Below are 22,581 nucleotides of genomic sequence, written 5' to 3'. Positions count from 1 at the left end.
TGGGATCTCATCTCCCAGTGCCCCTTTTATAGTTCAAATTAAAAAAGAAACTTGAAGGAATGGATGAGGGACCCACTTGTCCCTGTGTCCTGGGTGACTATGGGGGTGGGCTATCGTTCTGTGCCCCACCCTGGTCCTGCTCCTCAGTTTGGCCAGCACTGGGCCCCAGCTAACCTGGAGTCACTCCCAGTCTTCCCCAGCTTGGAAGGGTGCATGGTTCCCATGCTGGGTTGCTCGTGCCTCCCTGCTGTGCCTCCTGTGTGGGGTAACTGCTCCTTCCAGTGCCTCCCACCTCCTGTGCCAGGGCCCTTTGCTCCCCCTCTCTGGCCTTCAGCCGGACAATCTTCATTCTCACTGCCGGCATCTCTGGGTTGACATCCTTTCTTCCCTCTGCCAGCATCTCTGGGTCAGTGTTCTCTTCTTCCTCCAGCAGTGTCTCTGGGTCAGCATATTCTTCTTTCTCCGCTGGTGTCTCTGGGTCAGCATCCTCTCCTCCTCCTGTTCGCCAATGCTCAGCTGTTTTCCCGGCTGCTATTTGAGCAGCTCATCGTTTCCGGAGGTTCTGACAAACATTCCTTGCTAATCTTTATCTGTAGGCAGCTCCAGAATTGTGCACCTCTGCCCGCGCTTCCTCCCAGCTGCTGCTCTTCAGGGTTCTTATAGTGAGTACCGGGATGCATGGGGAGGGGGTCTGGGACCCCTTAGAGGGGCTTTCACTGCCCCTCTCACACAGCTCCTCTCCAGAATATCACTGTTACACATATCTAGAGATGGGCAGAGTTTGAAAGACTGCCAGATAAGGAGCCTCATGTATGGCTAGGTGCTGTTGGCATGACTAAAGAAATGTAGGCAGTGGAAGTGGGGGCTAATGGGGCTTAGCTCCCACAAATGCAGGGCAGTGGTAGGGCCAGAAGGCAGCCTGGCCAAGAGCTTTTGGTATAGCATCAGTGGGGAGGAAGTGGAGCTGGGGATAAGGGAGGGGCAGACGCTGCACAGCTGTCATGCCATGGGACTGAGCCATGCATGGCTTATCCAGGGGATGTGGCTCCTGCTGCTACCCACACCCTGGGAGGCACATGGGGCATGTGCCCCAGATTTGTGCAGGGCAGGGCAGGCTGCCATGGCGGGTTGGGTCTAGGGCTGTGCCAGGCTGTTCCTGGAGGGGCTGAGCTGGTAGGAGTCCAGTGCAGCCTCTGCCCCAGCTCACAGCAGCACCCTGCCCTGCACAACCAGATTCGAGGGCACGCATCCCCCATGTGCTCCTGGGGCACGTGCAGTGGTGGGAGCCACCATCCCCTCCCTGTGCCCCCCAAAGAGCAATGATGACTCAGGGCAGTGTGGGTGCAATGACCTTGGGCACAAGGGAACATGTGGCCACATGGGCACAGTAGGCCCCAATCCCAATCCTGGGCTCAGCTTGACTCCACTTCCTCCTGATCACTGCCCAGTCCCAGCCCCACTCTTTCCTACCACTCTTACCCTTCCCCTACAGACTTTCCCACCTGGGGGTGTGTATGCATGCTCTCATGTGCATATGTGCTTAGCTCCTCCCCCCCTTTTTTTTCTTTGTTGGCCTGTGGTGGGAGAAAGGGTGTTTAACCTCTCTCCTTGGCCCAGACCCCAGCTAGGGTTTTCCTGGGGGGGCAGTCCCTCCCACTGTAGACTGGGCTGTGTCCCCAGTTGGGCTTGCCCTCCCACACCCAATTGTTAGCCAGCCCTCACTGCTCCAGTTATGGAAAAGAGGGGTGAAGCCAGTCCTGCAGTCTGAAGCAGACAGCACAGCCCAGCCCAAGGCTGGAAAGGATACTAGAATGTGGGGTAGACTGTGATTTAACATGAACTTTAACTTGAAAGGAAGGGGCCTGGGACAGCAGTTTCATAAACTGGTTTGACCCAAACCAGTTAAATTTGCTACTACATTCAACTAGGTTTATCTTAAACCAGTTTAAGCCATTTTGAAACTGGTTTATGTGCACTGAGCTTCAATTCTGTTACAGGTTTAAACCAGTTTCTGATCACTTAAACCAGTTTATGTGTAACTTCTGTCCGTAGCCTTAAAGCTATGTAGTGTAGTCTGATGCTGGGAGGCTGTTCCCAACCTGATTCTGCCAATTAGGGAATTGATTGCACAGTCCTAGGGTGCACTAGCACATAGGGTTCTGTGGATTGAGATCTGGATTCCTCACCCTCTGGCCTGGGAAAAGGTGCACTGTGAAGCCTGGCACTGGGAACCTGTTTTCCCAATTGTGGTCTACCTGTTGAGTTTTTAGAGGTTCAGGCATTGATCAGACACATGGTATGGTCTAAGGAATTTTATCCTGGACTCCAAAAATCATGCATTGGCAGAATGATCCAGGATACAATTCTTCAATTCTGTTGCATGAATAAATTAACATCTACCAGGGCCCCAAGTTTAACCTTTCTTGGAGTTTCATGATGTATTAGAAATCTTATATAAATGGGCCACAAATCTCCTCAGCCAGCTTTTAATGGCTCTTGGGTACAACTTATCTAGAATTGCAGATTTAAAAATAATGATTCCTAATGTCTCTTGTTTACATGTGCTTTCAGATAGTCTGGCCCAGTCCATTTCTTAATTGGTTGAAATGGACATTCCATTTTTAAGAGCTATGTTAAGTTGTTCCTCTTTTGACTTATTGTATGGCAAGGAATGGAGGAGCCGTGAGCTGTTTTCTGCAGTTTTGTACTGGATAGGAACAGGCAGCTGCAGGTAGTCCTTGTCAGAAGACAGATAAAATATCTGACAGCAGGTACAGCAAAATGGCAAATACGTATGTCTATGTTACCTATTTGTGTATACTGTACAGAGATACCTAAACTAGTTTAAACTAGCAACCATATTAGCCATGTCATACTCCATACTGCAATTACTTTTCTCACTACAGTGGGCGCATCTACATGTGCATTAACGCACCTTTTCTAATGCACATTAAATTTAGTACGTCCAATGTGAAGTACTAAATTAATGTACATTAGGCTGCGCTATGCACAGTAGTGTATTTGTATACTTTTTAAGTGATACTCAAGGCACAGTAGACTATTTTACTGTGCATTAGAGTAATGTCACAGTTTTCTATGTGATGCTTTAATGCACAATAAAATAATCTACAGCGCATTAAAATGCATGTGTAGACTTATCCTGTGTAAACACTCTGGCAGGAGGCATTTCAAAATAACTGTAGCCCTGTATATGCTTATGAAAGAGAAAGGATCTTATCTCTAAGAAAGAATTTAGATTACCTTTTATATTTAATGCTAATTACAATTGTTAGTGGTGGTTTTTTTCCCCCCTAGCCTACAATGCTGCCACACCTATGTAGGGAGTTACATTCAGTTTCTGTTTTCCTTTTTTTACAGGAGAGGGTAGGAAGAACAGAAGTCTCAGGGGAGAGACCCATGATCTATATAAGATACCTGGCTTACATACTGGAAGAATGGAATATCATGGAATATCTCTAGACATACTTTTTTATGTGGTCATTTGGGTGACAGTGGCTACAATATTAATCTATCACGGCAGTCCTTTTATAATTGGCCTCTGCTTCTATTTTAGTAGCATTTTTGCTAAAATTTATAAGAGGATTGCTCAGCTAAAGTCAAACCATTCTGATGATACCATGGAAGGTCCAAGGAAAACCTTGTCATACTTGTGGGATTTGTTTGGAAGGATATGGCATGGTAAGTAAAAATGTCTTTGCTTGCACCTCTATTTTAATTAAGTGAATGCCCCCAAAAGTTAAACCTTTGGCTTCTTTAACGCAATGAAAAAGTGGTGCTAGTTTTGCTAGGGGCTGCAGAGTACACACGAATCCCTGCCCCAAAGAGGTTACAGTTGAAGACACAAAAATAGAATGCACTGGGAAAGGCAGAGCTGAGAGCATATTGTGGCACATTGTGATTCATATTTCATAGAAATATTAGAGCTATAAGGCTGGAAGGGACCTCCAGGGATCACCTAGTCCAGCTTCCTGCCTAGGGTAGCACCATCCCTTTCCAAACTATTTTTTACAATCTATATTCTAAACTATTCATTAAAGTACTCTCAAGCCCTGATATAACAGAAGACATAACACCCTAACCAGCTACAGGTAAAGCAGAGGAACCACAGCAGCCAATTTCCTACTTCCTTAAGTGGTTGTTAAATACACCAAAGAGGTCCTGGGTAGTGCCCCCCCCACTACAGAGGGAGGCAAAAACCTCACAATGCATACCATGGGGTAAAATTGCTTTGTGACCTCAAATATGGTGATTGGTTTGACCCAGCGCAGAGGGTCCTCTAGACAGGAACCTCCATCTTTGGTCCCTGTAGGAACAGTGGCACTGCTTAATATACCCAGCCTTGGCTGCAGCCAGTACCAGTTTAAGCTCCCTGAAGAAGGCTTAAAAGCACCCTGACAAATGTAGCAGAAATGGGGGGAGGAAGACCTTTTGACAACAACGGTGTCTCTTCACTGTGCCCAAAAATAGACACATTTAACAGGAAATGGATTATTATGGGATTTTTACTTTTAAAATCTTTCTGCAATTGTAAATTTAATTATTATTTTTAAGATGCTAAGATTTGTGGAATAGCTGTTTGGGAATGAACCATACATCTCATTTTAATTAAATATGCCAGAATTTTGACATTTCACCAATAAGGGAAATATAACATTTGCCAGGTCTGTAACCCCATGTACTTTTTCTGCAACTTCTCTCTTCCACCTGCTTAAACAAAAGTAGCTGAGTTACAAGAGCTGAAAGATAGGATGCATACAGTAGCAATGCCAGCAAGTATTTATTTACTTTTTATTTTAGGGGTGGGGCCAATGTAGGGAGGCAGCCAGGACCTCTTGCTTTTTAAACCTATTTTGGCATGGGATTATCAACGTGGAGTTGTTTAGCTCTCTCTTGTGAAAAAGATTGACAGGTATCATCACCCCAGTATACCCAGTGATCACCCAGGAAGTGCTCAACTAGGAAATAGGAGAGAATTTCTAATACTTACTCTGGCAGATTTAGAGCAGAGACTTGACTTGTTACATCTGACATCCCAGGAGACTGTTCTAACCATCAATTTATCTGTGTATACTGAACTGGTTCCCTTTTAAATACATGTTTGAAAGCTTCATTTGAAACCTCTCTTTGGCCCCCCCAAAATAATTTATACTGATGTGAGGGGCTGGGATAAATATTCAGTGGTTATTATGCTCGCACAAACGTGAGAGTGCCAAGTCCAAGTCTCTAATCTAGAGCAAGGAATTGGGTTGCTTCTGTTACATTGCAAGTGAGTATTCTGGCATTGGGTTGTTATTATGGTTGAGCTGAAGGTCTTTTTGACAAAAAAAAAGGTTCCTTTTGAATTTAAGAACTCTCTCTTGTCCAAACTGGTATTTTTATGGTCTGCAAAAACAATTCTGCAAAAGTATAAGCAAAACATGTCTGCATAAATATATCTTCCTTAGTTATGACAAATATCTCTTCCCCCAAAACAGCCCCTCAAGATTGGGTTATGTGGCTTAGGTGGTGAAGCTGTTTTCATGTTTGAAAATTTGGCACTCCTGGAAGCAGATGCATGCACGGTGCACCAAAGCAAGGTCCCCACTTTATCTGGGGCATATTGTTCATGAGGAAATATGGTACTTGTGCCCTTCAGTTCTTAAGGCATGTTGAAGTAGTTTCATAGTTTCATAGTTTCTAGGGTCAGAAGGGACCTGAGCAGATCATCTAGTCCGACCCCCTGCCATAGCAGGAAAGAATACTGGGGTCAAACGACCCCAGCAAGATGTGCATCTAACCTCCTCTTAAAAACCCCCAGGGTAGGAGCCAGCACCACTTCTCTTGGAAGTTGGTTCCAGACCCTAGCCGCCCTGACAGTGAAGTAGCGCCTCCTGATATCTAACCTAAATCTACCCTCTGCCAGCTTGTGACCATTATTCCTGGTCACTCCTGGCGGTGCTCGGGGGAACAGTGACTCCCCCAATGCCTAGTGATCCCCCCTGACTAGTTTATAACAGGCCACAAGATTCCCGCTCAGCCTTCTCTTTTGGAGGCTGAACAGGTTCAGGTTCCGTAGCCTCTTCTCATAGGGCCTGCTCTGCTGTCCCCTGATTATGCAAGTGGCCCTCCTGGACCCTCTCCATGCTGTCGACATCCCTCTTGAAGTGCGGCGCCCAGAACTGGACACAGTACTCCAACTGCGGCCTGACCAGTGCCGCATAGAGGGGGAGGATCACCTCTTTGGACCTGCTCGAGATGCATCTGTGGATGCATGACAAGGTGCGGTTGGTCTTCCTAACTGCCTCCCACACTGCCGGCCCATGTTCATCTTGGAGTCAATGATGAACCCAAGATCCTTTTCCGCCTCCGTGCTGACAAGAGGGGAGTTCCCTAACCTGTAGGTATGGTGCCGGTTGTTCCTCCGCAGGTGCATCACCTTGCACTTGTCTGTGTTGAAACCCATCCTATTCTCGTCCGCCCACCCTTGTAACTTGTCTAGGTCTGATTGTAGCCTGTTGCATCCTTCTAGTGTGCCCACATCCCCCCACATCTTAGTGTCATCAGCAAATTTGAACAGCGTGCTTTTTACCCCTCGTCCAAGTCACTGACAAAGATGTTGAACAGTGCGGGCCCAAGGACCAAGCCCTGCAGAACCCCACTGCCCACGTCCTTCCAGGTTGAGAAGGACCCATCCACTACCACCCTCTGGGTGCAGCCCTTCAGCCAGTTGGCGACCCATTTGACTGTGTGGGTGTCTACACCACAGCCCCCTAGTTTCTTAATGAGAACAGTGTCAAAGACCTTCCAAAAGTCCAGGAAGACTATGTCCACTGCTACCCCTTCATCTAAGGATTTCGTCACCTGGTCATAGAAGGCCACCAGGTTGGTCTGACAGGACCTGCAGCTAATGAACCCATGGTGATTGCCCCTAAGCATAATCTCCCCTGTTGGCCCCTCCTGGATGTGTGCCAGAATAATTTTCTCAAACAGCTTGCCTAGGATTGAGGTGAGACTAACCGGCCTATAGTTTCCCGGGTCCTCCTTCCTGCCTTTTTTGAAGATGGGAACCACGCTGGCACTTTTCCAGTCCTCCGGTACTTCACCAGAGCACCATGAGTGCTCGTAAAGCCATGCCAGGGGACGTGCAATGACCTCGGCCAGTTCCTTTAGCACTCTAGGGTGGAGATCATCCGGACCGGCTGACTTGAATACGTCCAACCCCTCCAGAAGCTCCCTAACTAAAGCCTTGCTAACCCGTGGCCCAGGTGTGCCTCCCCCGGGGCCCGAGGGGGGCCCAGCAGGGAGGTGGCTGTTCTGGTCCCTACTTAGGAAGACGGAGGCAAAGAAATTGTTAAACATGTTAGCTTTGCTGTCTGGTATGACGACCAAATTTCCCAACGTGTCTTGCAAGGGCCCCACATTACCCCACCTTCTTTTTACCCCATACATATTTAAAAAAAGACTTCTTATTGTCTTTAATCTGGGAAGCTAGTCCGAGTTCCATCTCTGCCTTGGCCTTCCTAATTACCCCCCTATGTCCCCAAGCAACTATAGAATAGTCCTTCCTGGTTATGACCCCTTCTTTCCATTGGGTGTAAGCCTCCTTTTTAGCAAGAATACATTCCTGGATGCTTTTGGTGAGCCATGGAGGCTTGTGTGCTCTCCTACTCCCTTTGATCCTCGTTGGGATTACCTTCCTTTGGGCTTGGAGGATTGTCTCCTTAAGGAGTGACCACTCTCCTTGGACACCTGGCTCCCCTCTCCTCCGGGACCTCAGTGCTTCTCCAACTATCCTCCTTAGCTCATTGAAGTTTGCCCTCCTAAAATCTAGGGCCACTGCCTACAGAGTAGGTCTTTCTCTGTTTAGCAGAGTAATTTCCAAATACCTTTAAGAATCTGGGCCTGAACTCTTACAACGGTACCAAGCATTTAAAAGTCCTTTCAATAGCTGCTTGTAGCAGGGCAATGAAATATACCTTCTCCTTTAAGGGAGCAAGCAGCCTGAGAGATGGCAAAGGGGGGATGATGATGGATTCAGCTGACCAGAATAGGGCTCAGCATTCAGGTATATAAGACCAGAGCCTGGCTGGTCAGTTAGTCTTGTCCTGGTATTTATAGTGAGGAGTCCTGACAGCAGAGCAGCAGGACTCCTGAACTGACAGTTGCTCTGAATGAGGAACTCTGCAAGGCAGGGAACAAGGGAAGGTACCTGGAGCAGAGAAGGGCTTAGTTATATGGGCAGGTGGCCTTGTTTTATGTTAAGCCTAGGGAAGGCCTCGGTGCAGGTATTCATTATTAAGTTGTACTAGCAGTTTAGCCTGGAGCCCCTCAAGGGCAGGCAAAGCTTATTTAGAGGGCCAGTAGCCCAGCAGGGGCTGAGAGTGTGGCTTAGCCAGGGGTGCAAGGGCCTAGAGCAGGGGTGGCCAACCCGCAGCTCCAGAGCCACATGCAGCTCTTCAGAAGTTAATATGCATCTCCTTGAATCTTTGCATAAGCACATCGTGACCAGCTTCCATAGCTGTTACATCACATCATGTGCTTGTGCAAAGATTCAAGGAGGCACATATTACCTTCTGAAGAGCTGCATGTGGCTCCAGAGCTGCAGGTTGGCCACCCTTTTCCTAGGGAGTAGGGACCTGGGAATCCACAAGCACCAGGCCTGGAAAAGGCTGAGAGTATGATCAGAAGGTCTAGGGACAAGCAGAGCTGAGAGAGAATGAGACCCAAGAAGGTCCAAAGACAGGGGGAGTACCTGAATGTGAGACCTGGAGGTTTAGGAATCAGGGACTGATGGACAGCTGGACCAGGGGGTCCACAGGCTCATGGGAAGGGAGAGGACTGGACAAGGGTCCACGAATCTGAGAGTGGCTGTGGGCCAGACCGAGGGTCAGGTAGCCCTGCCTGAGAGGGAGGCGCTGCAGGTCAGACCAGGGGATGGGGAGCCCCGGAAGGGCTGAACATGGGCCCACAGGGGTCTGAGGGCCAAAAAGGGCCAAGTGTGTGAATTGAACATTGTAGTGATAACTTCTGTGGGGCTGGGAGCATGGTGTAGGGGAAGAAAGGAGCCACACAATTTGCTCTTAAGGGTAAAGGTGTCCTACAGGGGCATAGTCATCCTGAGGGAACTATCAAGCCTGGGGGGTGGAATGAGGTTAGTGGGGGCTCAGGAAAGAGCCACTGGGGACTTGTTAGGATTTAAGACTCGCTCTAAGGCCTATGGGCAGCCTCCCTTCATAGACCTTTAATAATAAGAACAAGGCGGGGTGGGTGAGCAGTCTAGGGAGACCAACATTACAGTCTAAGCTGGGCAGGAGCTGCAAGGCCACCAGGGGGCATCATGGTCACCCTCTGACCACAGCCTGCCACACTGCTACTGCTTGTTCCCTAAACTCATGCTTGTGTCTAACAAACAGATTATATTCAAGTTCCAAATAAAACAAAATTAACATTAACGGTATTCTACTTTGTGCTTCAAACAGGTTATGAGCTTCATGGTTTGGAAAACATACCAGAAGGACCAGCTCTTCTTATCTATTACCATGGAGCTCTTTCTGTGGACTACATGATCTTTATAGCTAGGTTCTTTATCTTGACACATCAGATGTGTGTGTCAGTAGCTCATCGTTATTTTTTTAAAATACCAGGTAAAATTATTTTATTGAATATAGTTAAATACATATATAAAAGCCTTTTTTGTTTTAGTGAAGTTTGTATCCTTCATATTTGTGAGGTATGCTGATTAGCACAGTGACGTGTGCAATACTGCACTCTGACAGGGAACTGAGGAGTTGGAGGAATGTAACACACAAATTTGCCTACAGTTTGCACACAGCGCATGTCTATATCTATATTCTAAACTATTCATTAAAGTACTCTCAACCCCTGATACAACAGAAGGCATAACACCCTAACCAGCTAACCAGAGGAACCACAGCAGCCAATTTCCTACTTCCTTAAGTGGTTATTAAATACACCAAAGAGGTATGCCCTGCCCCCACCCTCCTACAGAGGAAGGCAAAAACTCCACAATGTATGCCACGGGGTAAAATTGCTTTGTGACCTCAAATATGGTGATTGGTTTGACCCAGAGCAGAGGGGCAAGACCCTCTGGAATAAGACAGGAACCTCCATCTCGCCTTTGTCTCTCGCCTTTTGAACTTCTCAAACTTCTGGGGTGGTGTCCATAGCACTGATCTTGTAGCAGGGAATTGTACCACACAAGCAAACAAAGAAACAAATAAAAAGAAACACTTCTGCTTCATCCTGGACACTTGAGGAGAAGGCTCTGGCTCCCAGCATAGCCGTGTGGTCTTCTGGCAGCAAGCAGTCAAGTTCACCACTACTTCTTCCTCTTCTGCATACTCCCAGAAGCTGGGAGCTGTTTAAGACTCCTAGCAGGTTATATTCCTGCCTATCCAAATACCCTGCATTGAGGCTCTTTCAACAGGACTAACTACTGCTCCTTCTTGAAGGGACAGATCACCCTGTTACAAAAGGTATTATCAGAATCTTAGTTTTTACATTGCCTGCCTTTTCCTTTTAACTACAACAGCCTAAATGGACTTTCTTGCAGTGTGTGTTTTTATTGTGTCAATTTAACGTAAATTAATGTAATGTTTAGTGTGACATAGCCCAATTACTTAGAGTATGTTTGTGCTTTAAAGGAAAATCTAGAAACTAATTGATATTAAATGCAACTTGAAAGAAGGAATTCTTTGGATATTTTATTTTGACAATTTTATTTACATTTAATAAAAACATGTTTTTTGGATTTATTTAAAGGAAAGGGAAAAGGAAAGAAAGATAGATGAATATACGCACGTACAAGTGTTAGACAAGTTCTTCTCTGAATCTCACTGGCAAAAGTGGAATATCAGAAGTACATCACTTAAACATTGTTTTTCCTCCAATGCATATTTCTTGGTCTTATGCTTTAAGTATGTAGCCATCAGACTTACTCAAGTTTTTATGTTACTATATTTTTATGTTCTCTGAAAGTTGTATATGTGGCTTAATTTAAGTTTTATTTTAATAATTTCATTGGTATGTATTTCTTACAGGTCTTCAATCAGTTTTAGAAGCTTTTTCAATTATACAAGGTACAAAGGAAGAATGTTTAGATGCACTAAAAAAAGGCCAAGTGGTGGCTATCGCACCGGGTGGTGCTCGAGAAGCACTCTTTAGTGATGAAACTTACAAACTTGTATGGGCTCATCATAAAGGCTTTGCTCAGCTGGCTATAGATGCCAAAGTGGTGAGTAACACATTCGTAATCATCAGTCATGTCGGTGGATCTGAGGGTATTGGAAGGCAAACAGTTACTACTAGGAGTAGCACAGAGGAGGCTCAGTTTTACTATGCATCAGCTGCTCTATAATAAATTCTGCTGGGCATATGCTTTATCTGAGTTGAAGAGAGCTAAACTATGTCAATGTGTTCTTTTTCTCTGAGATGTAATCAGCTAACACAGTGTCTTGTTTAGACAGACAATGGGCAACACAGAGCTCCTTTTTCTGTCCACCTAAATCTCCATATTCCTTCTTTTCTGACCATTCTCCCCATCCTGGAGGTCTGCAGTTCTGGCCTTCTTTCAGATTTCACTTACCTCCCATTTTTCTTGCATTTGCTGTGATCTCATACACATCCAGGCCATGTCCAAACTGTGCTGTTGCTGCTTTGTAAGATGCTCCTTCCATACTGTAATAGGCCTGCTTTGGAGGTAGCTGTGGAAGTCATGGTGGGTGAACTTTAACCATTCTCTCACTTCAGCTCCTCCTGTTAAGAAATATTAGATGGGGTGGATGTTAAAAAACTTAAATGAACCCTTAGGTCATTCCAACAAACAATGAAAGAAGTTTATGGATTAATTGACAAAGTAAGATTAATAGCAGAGGAAAAGCATAATCTTATGGGCCGGGTCTTGACTGCCAGGAAGTGAAGCTGGCTAGGCTCACAGTGTCCACAGCAAGGGGTCCTCCCAATAGTCCCATAGGCAAACAGTTCAGCAAGTGTCATGTAGAAGATCTTAAATTTCCCCCAGCCTATACTTACAAAGTATAGATGTCTGGCAAACAATCTTAATATTCTAATGAATGATCCCTTAGTGCTTTTTTTAAAATGTCTTTGTTTAACTGAAACTTTCAGAACTGGATTAAACAAGATCTCTTACAGACCAGAGAAGTGTCAATTAGTAAAAGTTAGTTTTCTTGAGAAACCAAAAAAAGGACTAAAAGGCAGACGGGGGCTGTCTCACAGACGGTTTAACCATTGGCCTGCCCACCTGTTTAGGGCAGTTTGCCCACCTGCCTCCCCTTTCATGTAACTCAGAGAAGTTGTTTATAGGTGGGAGGCTGCCCATTTACTGCCCAATGCCAAGGGCATAATACACAGCTCTGTACCACCCCACACTGTAGCCACATAGAGATGCCATCTGCAAGGCATGGGATGTGGCCCCACACTGTAATGGGCCCCATTACATTCCAGTCTGATATGTCGGACCCTGTCCTGGATCCCTCCTAGTCAGGTGGCTTAACCTCCTCAACCATGCAGGGCTGCAAACTCCCTAGACCCCTTTCACTCTTGGCAGTGGCCCCCTTTGGGACCTTTGCCCTCATAGGCCCTGGCCTTGCCTCTAGGCTAGTCAGAACTACAGGCCCCTGGCTGTGGCTGCCCCTCACATGGACATCCTTGCCCTTTGACCGTTCTGGTCCTGGCCCCAGCATTGACCAGTTGAGCATTTCCTGGCTAGGCTATACCTGCACCCCATACTCACCTTTCACTAGGGAGGCACTGGTATCACATTTCCTGGGGACCAGCCCGCCACAGGCAGCCCCACCACACCATCCAACCCCAGCAGGGTATAGTTTTAGATCATTCCCCAGTACCAGGAACCTTCTCCATCTCCATAGTTTCTACCCTTAATGACCAAGTGTTTTGGGAGCAGCAGCTCTAGCTCCCTGCAGCAACTTTCTGCTTAGGTCTGAGGGCCTGGGTTTATACTGAGGCTGCCCAGCTCCATCCCCATCCAGGAGCCCTCTTGCAGTCATGCGATCGCTTTGTTAAGCCACACTGCACCTGCCAGCTGCTCCACACCCTGTTCAAGCCTCTTAAAATAGCAGCCACCAAAGGTGCTCTGCCACCCTTTCTTATTTCCTTTTCTTTTTATTTACATGAATTTGTTACTTCTGTGAAAGGCTGCTTTTTTCTTACAACTTATCTAAACATTTTGACAAAAATACATTTATTAGCAAAGTACATAGTATACATTTGGCTACATCAATTATTACTTATGGTCCTTTCTAATAGTGTTTCCAGCTTTCACAGATGCTAACTGTTTGCTGCTCACTTTGAACTATAACTGTATCTCCCTGCTTTCTTATGTCCCAACAGCCAGTGTAAGCAGTCTGGTACCCCTCCCCTGCTTTGGTCTGTTAGTAGCTTCAGAATCAGTTAAAGGGCTCAACATTTGCCAACACCCCTGTTCTCAACTGACTGCCCTTCAAGGCACCTACCCCTCAAGGCCTTTCTTTAGGTACTAGTCCCAGTCTCAGCACTCCAGGCTACAGGTCAGGCTGCAAGTGCCAGCCCTCAGCCCAAGTCTGGAGTTCAAGATGCCCAAGTACATCTTTGGCCTCTGCCACTCCCTGCTTCTCTTCCCTGGCTCCTCAGACCCATGTCTTGGACTCTGCATTGGGTCCTCAGATCACAGCCCAAAAATGCAGGGTGTCTTACTGGCACCTTCTGTGACAGCACCCACCCTAGGACACTCTTTCTTTCATGGCTTCTTCCTCCCCTTTAAGACACAGGACACCTCACAGTTAAACAGAAACAAATACCTTACTTCTCACCCTGTATCCTGCTCCATGCTCCTTTCTTCTGTTGTAGGTCTGACCATGGTGTAAAATTCCTTCCTGACCCCAAATATGGCAACAGAGTGGAGGGGCAAGACCCTCTAGCCAGAAGCTAGTTGCAGCAGAAGCAACGGCACACCCCAAAATCTCCAGTTTTGGCTGCAGCCAACAACCAATGCCTCTGAGGAAGGCTTAAAAAATACCTTGACACAAAGTAGCAGAAATATGTGGGAGGGCAACCAGTGAAGCCACAAAGCATGAGAAATACCCATAGTAGAACATAGACATATCTATGCCCATATCATCTACAACCAGTGACTTTTCAAACTCTTCTGGAATATCTCCAGTCATGGAGAGTCCAGAACTTCCCTAGGTAGTCAAGGTGCATCCAGATAAGTACACATGTGCAGTTTGTGGCACTGCAGATCTGTCTGCAGTGCCACAAACTGCATGCACTGCACATGGAGCTGTTTGCCATGCTATTAATTTGTAGCATGGTGTGCTTTTTGACACTGGGAGATTCTGGTGCCAAAAAAAAGCAGGGCAGTGGATGTGGTAGTGTGAGCACCAGGAGGCCCCTAGGATCCTAGGTAAGGCTGCTGGGGCTAGCCCAGGTACTGACCCCAGTCTCCCCTACCACACCTGGGGCAACTTGCTGCTAGCCAGAGTGTGCGTGCAGGGGAAATCTAGCAGTGGCATAGATATGTGCTGCTACTATTTGTCCCCAGGGAACATGCATTCCTGTGCATGCCTTCAGAGGGGAAAAAAGTTGTAATGTAAAGGTGTATGTTAACAATACATCTCAAAGGACTTTCAGTTACTGGTAAATAACTTTCTTTTCTTCTTTGAGTAAATGTCCTCATAGAAATGTTCACTGTGGATGGCTCCAAATCAGTGCTTATAAACCTGAAGAAAAGACTTGGAGCCTCATAAATGAGCAAGAACTTCAGGACACCTTACTGTGGCAAAGTGGGGCTCCCTGCCTAGCCACAGTGCTAGGTTCCCCACTTGCCTTTGGGCACACCTCCCACCTGACTCTCCTGCCACACCTTGTTCTTATTAATTAGGATGTTAGTAAAGCAGGAGGCTGCCCATTTTATGCCCCGATGCCAGGGGGTGCTATCTGTGGCTCCAAACCTTCCCTACACCACAGCCCATGCCTTGAAGATGGTATCCAGCAGTTAGTCACACCAGCCCCACACTTGTCTCCAGAATCCTTCTATCAGGACCCCCCTTTGATCCCTCCACTCAGGTGGCCTACTCTGCCATCATTCAGGCTCCCGAGCCCCCTGTAGCTATCTCCCCTCTTGGCGTGGTCCCCCTGGGACCTTCAGCCACACAGACCCTGGCCTCACTTAGAAGGCCAGGTGGGATCCCAGGTCCTCAGGTCTGGGCGCCCCTGACGGTGGGCCTCTGGCCCTTTTTACCTTCCCGGTCCTGGCCCCAGCACTGACCAGTCGAGGGGGTATTCTACCTCTGGCCTCTCTCACTAGCCCCACACTCTCTCCTGGGTCCACCTTCCTGGATGTGGGAGCTGGGGTACCTCACACCACAACTGGTGCTCCAGGGTCTCATAGGGGACTCACTCCCCCACTGGAGCATCAAGTCATGGTGCTACTTAAGATCTTACTTTTGATTCAAACTCAGCTTCCCAACAGTGGAAGACTTAACAGGGTCAGGACTTGCCTCGCTGAGCCCCCTTTACTTGGACTCTGGCCCAAACTTCAACCTCAGGTGTCTGAAGACCTACCTGGGCCTACTTCCCTCACTTGGGGCTCCACACCACCCCCTCACTTGGGGCTCCACATCTCCACACTCTTCACCTGGGGCTCCAGATCTTCACCCCCTTCACTCAGGCCTCCACACTGCCCCCTGCTTGAGGCTACTCATCTCTGCCCCCTTCACTTGGAGCCACGGGGCTTTCCTCCCCAGCGGGGTCAGGTGGCCACTGCCATGCCTGGCCCCAGCTTTCCCTCTCAGGGTCTTGCACCCCCACAGGGCTCAGGTGGCCACAGCCGTGCCTGGCCCCAACTGCCTCCAGTGTCATGCAACCCACATGAAGGTGAGGGCTAGGGTTAAATCACCCTTGCCCACCTTTCATTGGGGTGATAACTGGCCTGGCATTTCCTGGGAGCTCCCATGCCACTAAGAGCCCTACCAGGCCACCCACTCCTGGCAGGGTGCAGTTTTAGGTTATGCCTCCAATCCATCCCCTACAGCTCCTCCAGGGTGATACATAAAGCCTCACAGCCAAACAATGTTACTGCCTTCCCAGCCAGCAGGGAACTGAGCTCTTTATATAGGCAGCCAGAGATCTAAGATGGCTGCCTTAATCAAGCACCTGCTGGCTGCTTAGGTTTGGTCTTAAAGTGGCAGGCACCAACAGTGCCATATCACACTTACTGAATGTGGCTTCTAGCTGGAGGCTTTAGTGAGATGCATTGAGGTCCAGTCTGCTATTCATTCAAATAGCATGCCACCACATTTATTTCTGGGTACTAGGATGTTCAGATACAGTATTCAGAGACTGTCCTGTTGTATTTGGTATGGAGTCTGTGGAAGTGCCCTAAAATCTGGTGGAGTAGGCCTGCATCACAGCAGGTAGCTCCATATTGCCAGCCTTGTAACATAACATTCAGCTGGACTGTCTCTGGGGTATCCTGCTTCACTTTTTGATCTTTCAGTTATAGAAACAGCTGTAAAGGCTACCATGAGCAGTCATTAAGCATGTGCAGTAGTATCTCTGCTCAGGTTCAATGGAACTTCAGATAAAATGCCAGGAGGTAAAAATCAGTGACCCTTTTTCCACAATTTCCATATGGGTTCTCAGAGTCACCTTATCTCAGGGGTGGGAAAAATATGGCCTGCAGGCGAGATCTGGCCCACCAAGCACTTCCCTCTGGCCTGTGAAGCCCCTTCAAAACCCATGTAATGGCGGCTGCCTCTCTAAAAGCCTCCAGTGGCACCGGCCGCTGGCTGCAGCACCTCAGGCTGTTTTCTTGGGTTCTGGTTGCAAGGCAACCAACCCTGACCTCAGCCTGACCCAGCTAGCCTTGCCCCACCCTGGCTCAGGCCACAGTTCACAGCTTGAGAGGGGCAGGGCCACAACCTGTGGTGCCAGTGAGGGGAAACAGTGTCTGGGCCAGCTTTTGCCTCCTGTACAGGACTGGAAGGGGCCCTGCCCTGCAGGTAAGCCCAGGAAAGCAGCTGATGGGCAGGCTTTTCCCATGCCATACCATGCCGCTCAAGCTGTGCAAGATCAGGCTGGGCCAGCACTGGGGAGGGGAAGCAGCAACTGGGCTGCAGCTCTGGCCCAGGCAGCACCAGAGAGGAGAGGTGGCGATAGAGCCGTGTCCTGCTCAGGACAGGATGAGCCCAGCCAGAGCAGCAGGGGCTCAGCTGTATTTTCCCCTACCTGTCTTGGTCAGTCCCGAGCAGTACATTGTTTCACTGCCACTTCTGCTGGCTGGTGCAGATCCGACTGGGCTCCTCCCATCCCCAGAAGCCCGTGGGAAGCTGGCTTCAGCCACATGCTGCTCCAGTGCATGGATCTGCACTGGCCAGGAAAGGCAGCATGCAGCTGAAGTCAGCTTCTCATGCACTGCTGGGGACAGGAGGAGCCCGGCTGGGTCTGCACCAGCCAGCAGAAGTGGTGGTGGAGCCATGTGCTGCTCGGGATGGGACATCCCATCCGGAGCAGCATACAGCTGAAGCCAGCTTCCCACTTGCTGTTGGGGATGGAAGGAGCCTGGCCAGGTCAGCACCGGCCAGCAGAAGTGGTGGCGGAGCCATGTGCTGCTTGGGACTGACCGGCATAGGCAGGGGGAAAGTGCAGCTGAGCCCCTACCACCCCGGGTGGGCTTGTCCCATCCCAAGTGGCACACGACTCAGCCGTTGCTTCTTCTGGCTGTTGCAGACCTGGCTGGGCTCCTCCCATCCCCAGCAGCACATGAGAAGCTGGCTTCAGCCACATGCTGCTGGGGATGGGAGGAGCCCGGCTGGGTCTGCACTGGCCAGGAAAGGCGGCATGAAGCTCCTCACATGCTGCTGGTGATGGGAGGAGCCTGGTTGGGTCTTCACCAGCCTGAAGAAGTGGTGGCGGAGCTGTGTGCCACTCGGGACGGACTGGAGCAGGCAGGGGAAAAGTGCAGCTGAGCTCCTGCTCTTCCAGCTGGGCTCATCCCATCCCAAGTGGCACACAGCTCTGCCACCACTTCTGTTGGCTGGTGCAGATTTGGTCAGGCTCCTCCCATTCCCAGCAGCATGTGAAGAGCCGACTTCAGCTGCATGCCACTTTTACTGGCTGGTGCAGACCCAGCGGGGTCCATCCCATCCAGAGCAGCATGTGGCTGAAGCCAGCCTACCAGGTGCTGCTGGGGGCGAGGCAAGCTCGACTGTGTCAGCACTGGCCAGCGGAAGTGGCAGTGGAGCCTCCTTCTTTTGGGACCAGCTGGCATAGGTAGGGGGAAAGTTCTGGGGGAGGTCTGATGCCCCTGAAGCCCCACTGCTGGGGCAGGATGTTAGAGGGATCACAGCCCCTTGCTACCTGGTAAGTTGTGCAAGGGGAGGGACTTCTGGTGGCAAAGGTCGGGATCAGGGGCAGGGCTTTCAGTGGCAAAGGTCAGGGGGCAGGACTTCCGGCCCCAAGATGGTGACAAGGGAGTGGGGCAACTGAAGGGGTGGGGCTACTCATGTGGCCCTCGGCAGCTCACCAAAACTCATCAAGCGGCCCTCTGCTGGAAATAATTGCCTGCCCCTGCCTTATCTTGATATAAAGTGGAGGTGCTCTTAGACCTACCCTCCAGTTTCTTTGATCTCTCAGGGGAACAACTGTGGAGATCTTTTGTGTCTAGGGACCTGCCTAATTCATGAGGGCTGCCTCTAGATTTCACAGGCAGAATGTGGGCCCAGGAAGCCATTTTGTGGGCATAATGCAGTGGGCTCCCCCATGCCTCTGGCTGAGGGGCTCTGGTGGCCCCACCCCTCATCACTGATTGGCTGCAAGGGCTGTCCATCGTGCAGCCCCCAACCCTAGCTGCTGATTGGTGGATAGGGCCAGGGCCATGTGACAAGCAGCCCTTGCAGCCAATTAGCAGCAACAGCCATCTTTAAGCAAGCAGCCTTTCCCCTTCACTTTCCCACTCCGACAAGCTGCCACAGTGCTCAGTAGGTTTTTTTTCAGTAGATATTGCAAATTCCATGGATTTCACTGGCATTACCTGGATTTCATGGGGAGTGTCAGATTTCATGGAATCTGTGAAATCCACAAAATTGTAAATTTGATATTTCCCTGGTCATGTGACTTGATCCTGCGTAGATAGGCCAAGGCTACTAGGTGCAGTTGTTGAGCATGTGCAGTAGTGCCTCTGCTCAGATGCAATGGGACTTCATAAAAAATACCAGCAAGTAGAAGCAAGTGATCCTTTCCACAAGATTTTCACATGGGTTATTAGAATCATTTTTTTCCCCTTTTTTCCCTCTTTTTTTCTTCCCTACTCATATAACTTGATCCTGTGCAGATAGGCCAAGGCTACTAGGGGCAGTTGTTGAGCATGTATAGTAGTTTCTCTCTTTCTCTTCTCTCCTTCCCTTTTGTTCCCTTTCCTTTTTTTCTTTTTGTGGATGCTTTTTTTTTTTTAAACAGAAGTGATAGCCGTCAGGAATGCTGTTTTTCATGAATACTGGGAGGAAAGAGCACATTGCTATCAGCTTGTGACTACTCAAACACCTACCATTTTCCGTATTTGCTCAATTATAAGATGCATTTTTTCCCCTAATCAGTATAGGAAAAACAGCTCCTCATCTTACATTTGGATAAAAGGAAACCTCATTAGACATTGTCTATCATTAAATTGCTGCCTAAAGTAGCAAGTGCTCAGCAACAGAAACCAACATTTAAACTAATTAAATGCAGACAGTGTTAAGCATGACTGTAGAATGCATGGCCCACATTGGACAAGCATACTGATATGATCCTTTTTTTATGTGGCCCTTAAAAATAATGGGCAGTTGCTTCTCCAGGAGTGAATGAGCATCAGGCCTGGAGATACTGCAATACTAAACCAATACTCATAGAGGCTAAAACAAGCTCCAAAAACTCTCTCTTGGTGCCAAAAATGCTAATCGGACCCTTTTAAAATTGCAAAACAACTAAAAGAAACCACGTTAACACAAAACTTGACAACACTGTTCTTCTTAAAACCCTTTTCACCATTAACGTACTAATCTCTCAGGAATCACCCTGAAATCCAGGATGAAGCAACAGCTTTCACTGGCCCTCTGCCCTTTTGGAAGAAACACTGCCATTTTTTTCTCCATCTCTTCTTTGCCTTCTCCTTCCCCATATCATCTGCATCTGGATCCTCATAGTATTTCAGTTTATATATTGGCAACTGAAAGCACTCTCTTCTGGTGAAAGCCAGTCCCTGGACCAAAAATAGGTTTCCCACCTTCCTTATCATTACTATTGCACAAAGTAATATGGTTGTCAGTCTCTGTCTCCAGTCCTTTGGTTATTAACCCATACATCACCATTTCATATGTTAAGTTACAGTTCATATTCATAGCCCTCAAAAATTGACACTCCATCCCCATACCCTTGCACAAAAGGGCAGTTCCAAAATACATGCAGTACAGATTTTTCAGCCCTACATCGCTTCTTCAGGTAGGTCGCTGATCTTGCCAAACCCCATTTATGTTGAATATCCTGCACAGGAAGAATATTCCATATCAACATCCATATGACATCCATATCTGTCTGTTCTCCTTTCAATCTATTATCTGTCGCTTATTTCCACACATTTGCCATCTGTCTTTTCATCAGATTCCCAGCTATTGTTATTTTATATTTCTTATCTTATTAATCACCTTCTTATGGTTTTTCAAGCACTTTAATCCCACTCCCTCAAGTTTATTTACCCTTAAAAAGCTCTCCATCTTTGCATAGTGGGCTGGTGGCTGCCAAGCTCATGGCTTTTTCCAATCTCCCTCACACATGCCTCATCTTCTGAACAGTACCCCTGCCAGTAAACAGCATAAAAATGCAGTCTTCCCCACCCCCGCTGTTATCTCTTTGTAGAACATACTTATAAAGTAAGTACACGCAAAACTTTCCATACCTGGCATTCTGCAGCCTCCTAATTACCTAGCTTTCTATAGCTCTTTGCTAGCTCTTGTCTCTCTTTTACTTTTCCTCAGAAAGACAGCTCTCTGCATAGTCTTTATCTGCTGCCATGATGTAGATACACCACTCCCATGTAGAGGTTGATTGGTAAGAGTACTACTTTCACCTCAGTCACTTTACTTTTGAAAGATAACGTTCTATCACTCCACAATTCCAGCAACTGCCCCACTCTTACCTCTAACTTCTCCCATGCCTTTGTTTCTTTCCCTTGGGTATCCTTATGGATTCCCAAGATCTTGATTACATCCCCTGCCGCACAGAGTCTGAACTCCTGTAAATTCTCCCGGTTCCCCAAACTCATCAGCGTACTTTTCATCTTATATAATTTTGCTGTTGTCACTTTGCTGCAGTCCTCAGTGGCTGCATCTACATGAGACTCTGAATGCGCAATCATTACTATGCAGTCACTTAGTACTAAATGTACAGTACACATACACATTGTAATTGAAAATTTACTGTGCAGCATGGGCATGCGTCTACATGTGCACATGTGTACTGCACAGTAAATGGTGACTTATGTTGATTTGGGCATAAATTTGATACCTGCATCATGCAAGTATCAAATTTATTTCTGATTAGTTACTGTGCAGTAAAGCACATGCAGATGCCTTACTACACAGTAACACTGTGTGTGTGGACTGACTTGAGCCCCAAATTGGTCCACACGCAGCGTTTCTGCATTGTAATGCTTGCACGTATAGATGCTGGCCCATTACTTGCAGTAATTTACTGTGCAGTAAAATTAGTGCTACCTAAATGCACACGTAGATGTTTCCAACAAGTACTAAATGACTGAACAGTAACCAGAGTCAGTAGCATTGAGGAACAACTTTTCTATAATACTGAATGTGCATTCACCTGAGACTACTGCACAGTAGTGTTGCATTATGCTTTCTGCCATGCGATGCTACTGCACAGTAGTCACAGGCTACTGCGCAGTCAGCATCTCATGTATATATGGCCAGTATGTTTCAATACCCTCTTGTTTGATACATTGTTCAGAGCCATCATGTTCACATCATCTGTATATAATGCACATTTAACTTCTCCTCCTGGTATCTTCACACCGCTTATCAGCTTAACCCAATTCTCTGAGCTGATTGCTCCATTGTACACACAAAAAGATAGGGGAGCAGCAGGCATTCCTGTCTCATTCTTGTTTGTATGGGGAATACTTTGCTTAAGTAACCATTTACCTTTTCATCCTCACCTGCCAGTACCAGGTCGAGCAGCGCTTTACGTCTCTTCGGCCCGTAGACTTCCTGCATCAGATAGAGGTCATGCACGCACGAGAGAAGGCTTTGTAACACTTCCTCTTCCTCACTCTTGAGCAAAATCATGATTCCAGTTGCTTTCTTTACATCTAAACCTGCCCACCATGATAGTCCCCATCCCCATCTCTTTACAAAACACTTGTAATCCCTCTCCCATGGGATTACACACTCACGTAAACATATTATTTCCGCTTTTACCCCACTCAGTAATGGCATAATCTTATCCCACCTTTTTCTCAGTAACACACTTCTGACATTTATAGATGCAATACAT

General features: G+C 47.6%; 1 pseudogene; it reads left to right on the top strand.

Annotated features, from left to right (window-relative positions):
- Positions 1-1,357: 1,357 nt before the first annotated feature.
- LOC149869250 (DGAT1/2-independent enzyme synthesizing storage lipids-like) overlaps positions 1,358-22,581 on the top strand; it is a 33,814-nt pseudogene continuing 12,590 nt past the window's right edge.

Source organism: Crocodylus siamensis, chromosome 3, assembly GCF_052110815.1.
Source record: "Crocodylus siamensis isolate JL-2025a chromosome 3, ASM5211081v1, whole genome shotgun sequence".
Classification (NCBI taxonomy): Eukaryota; Metazoa; Chordata; order Crocodylia; family Crocodylidae; genus Crocodylus; species Crocodylus siamensis.
The sequence above is the reverse complement of the archived record's forward strand: the minus strand, read 5'-3'. Positions and strand labels throughout refer to the sequence as shown.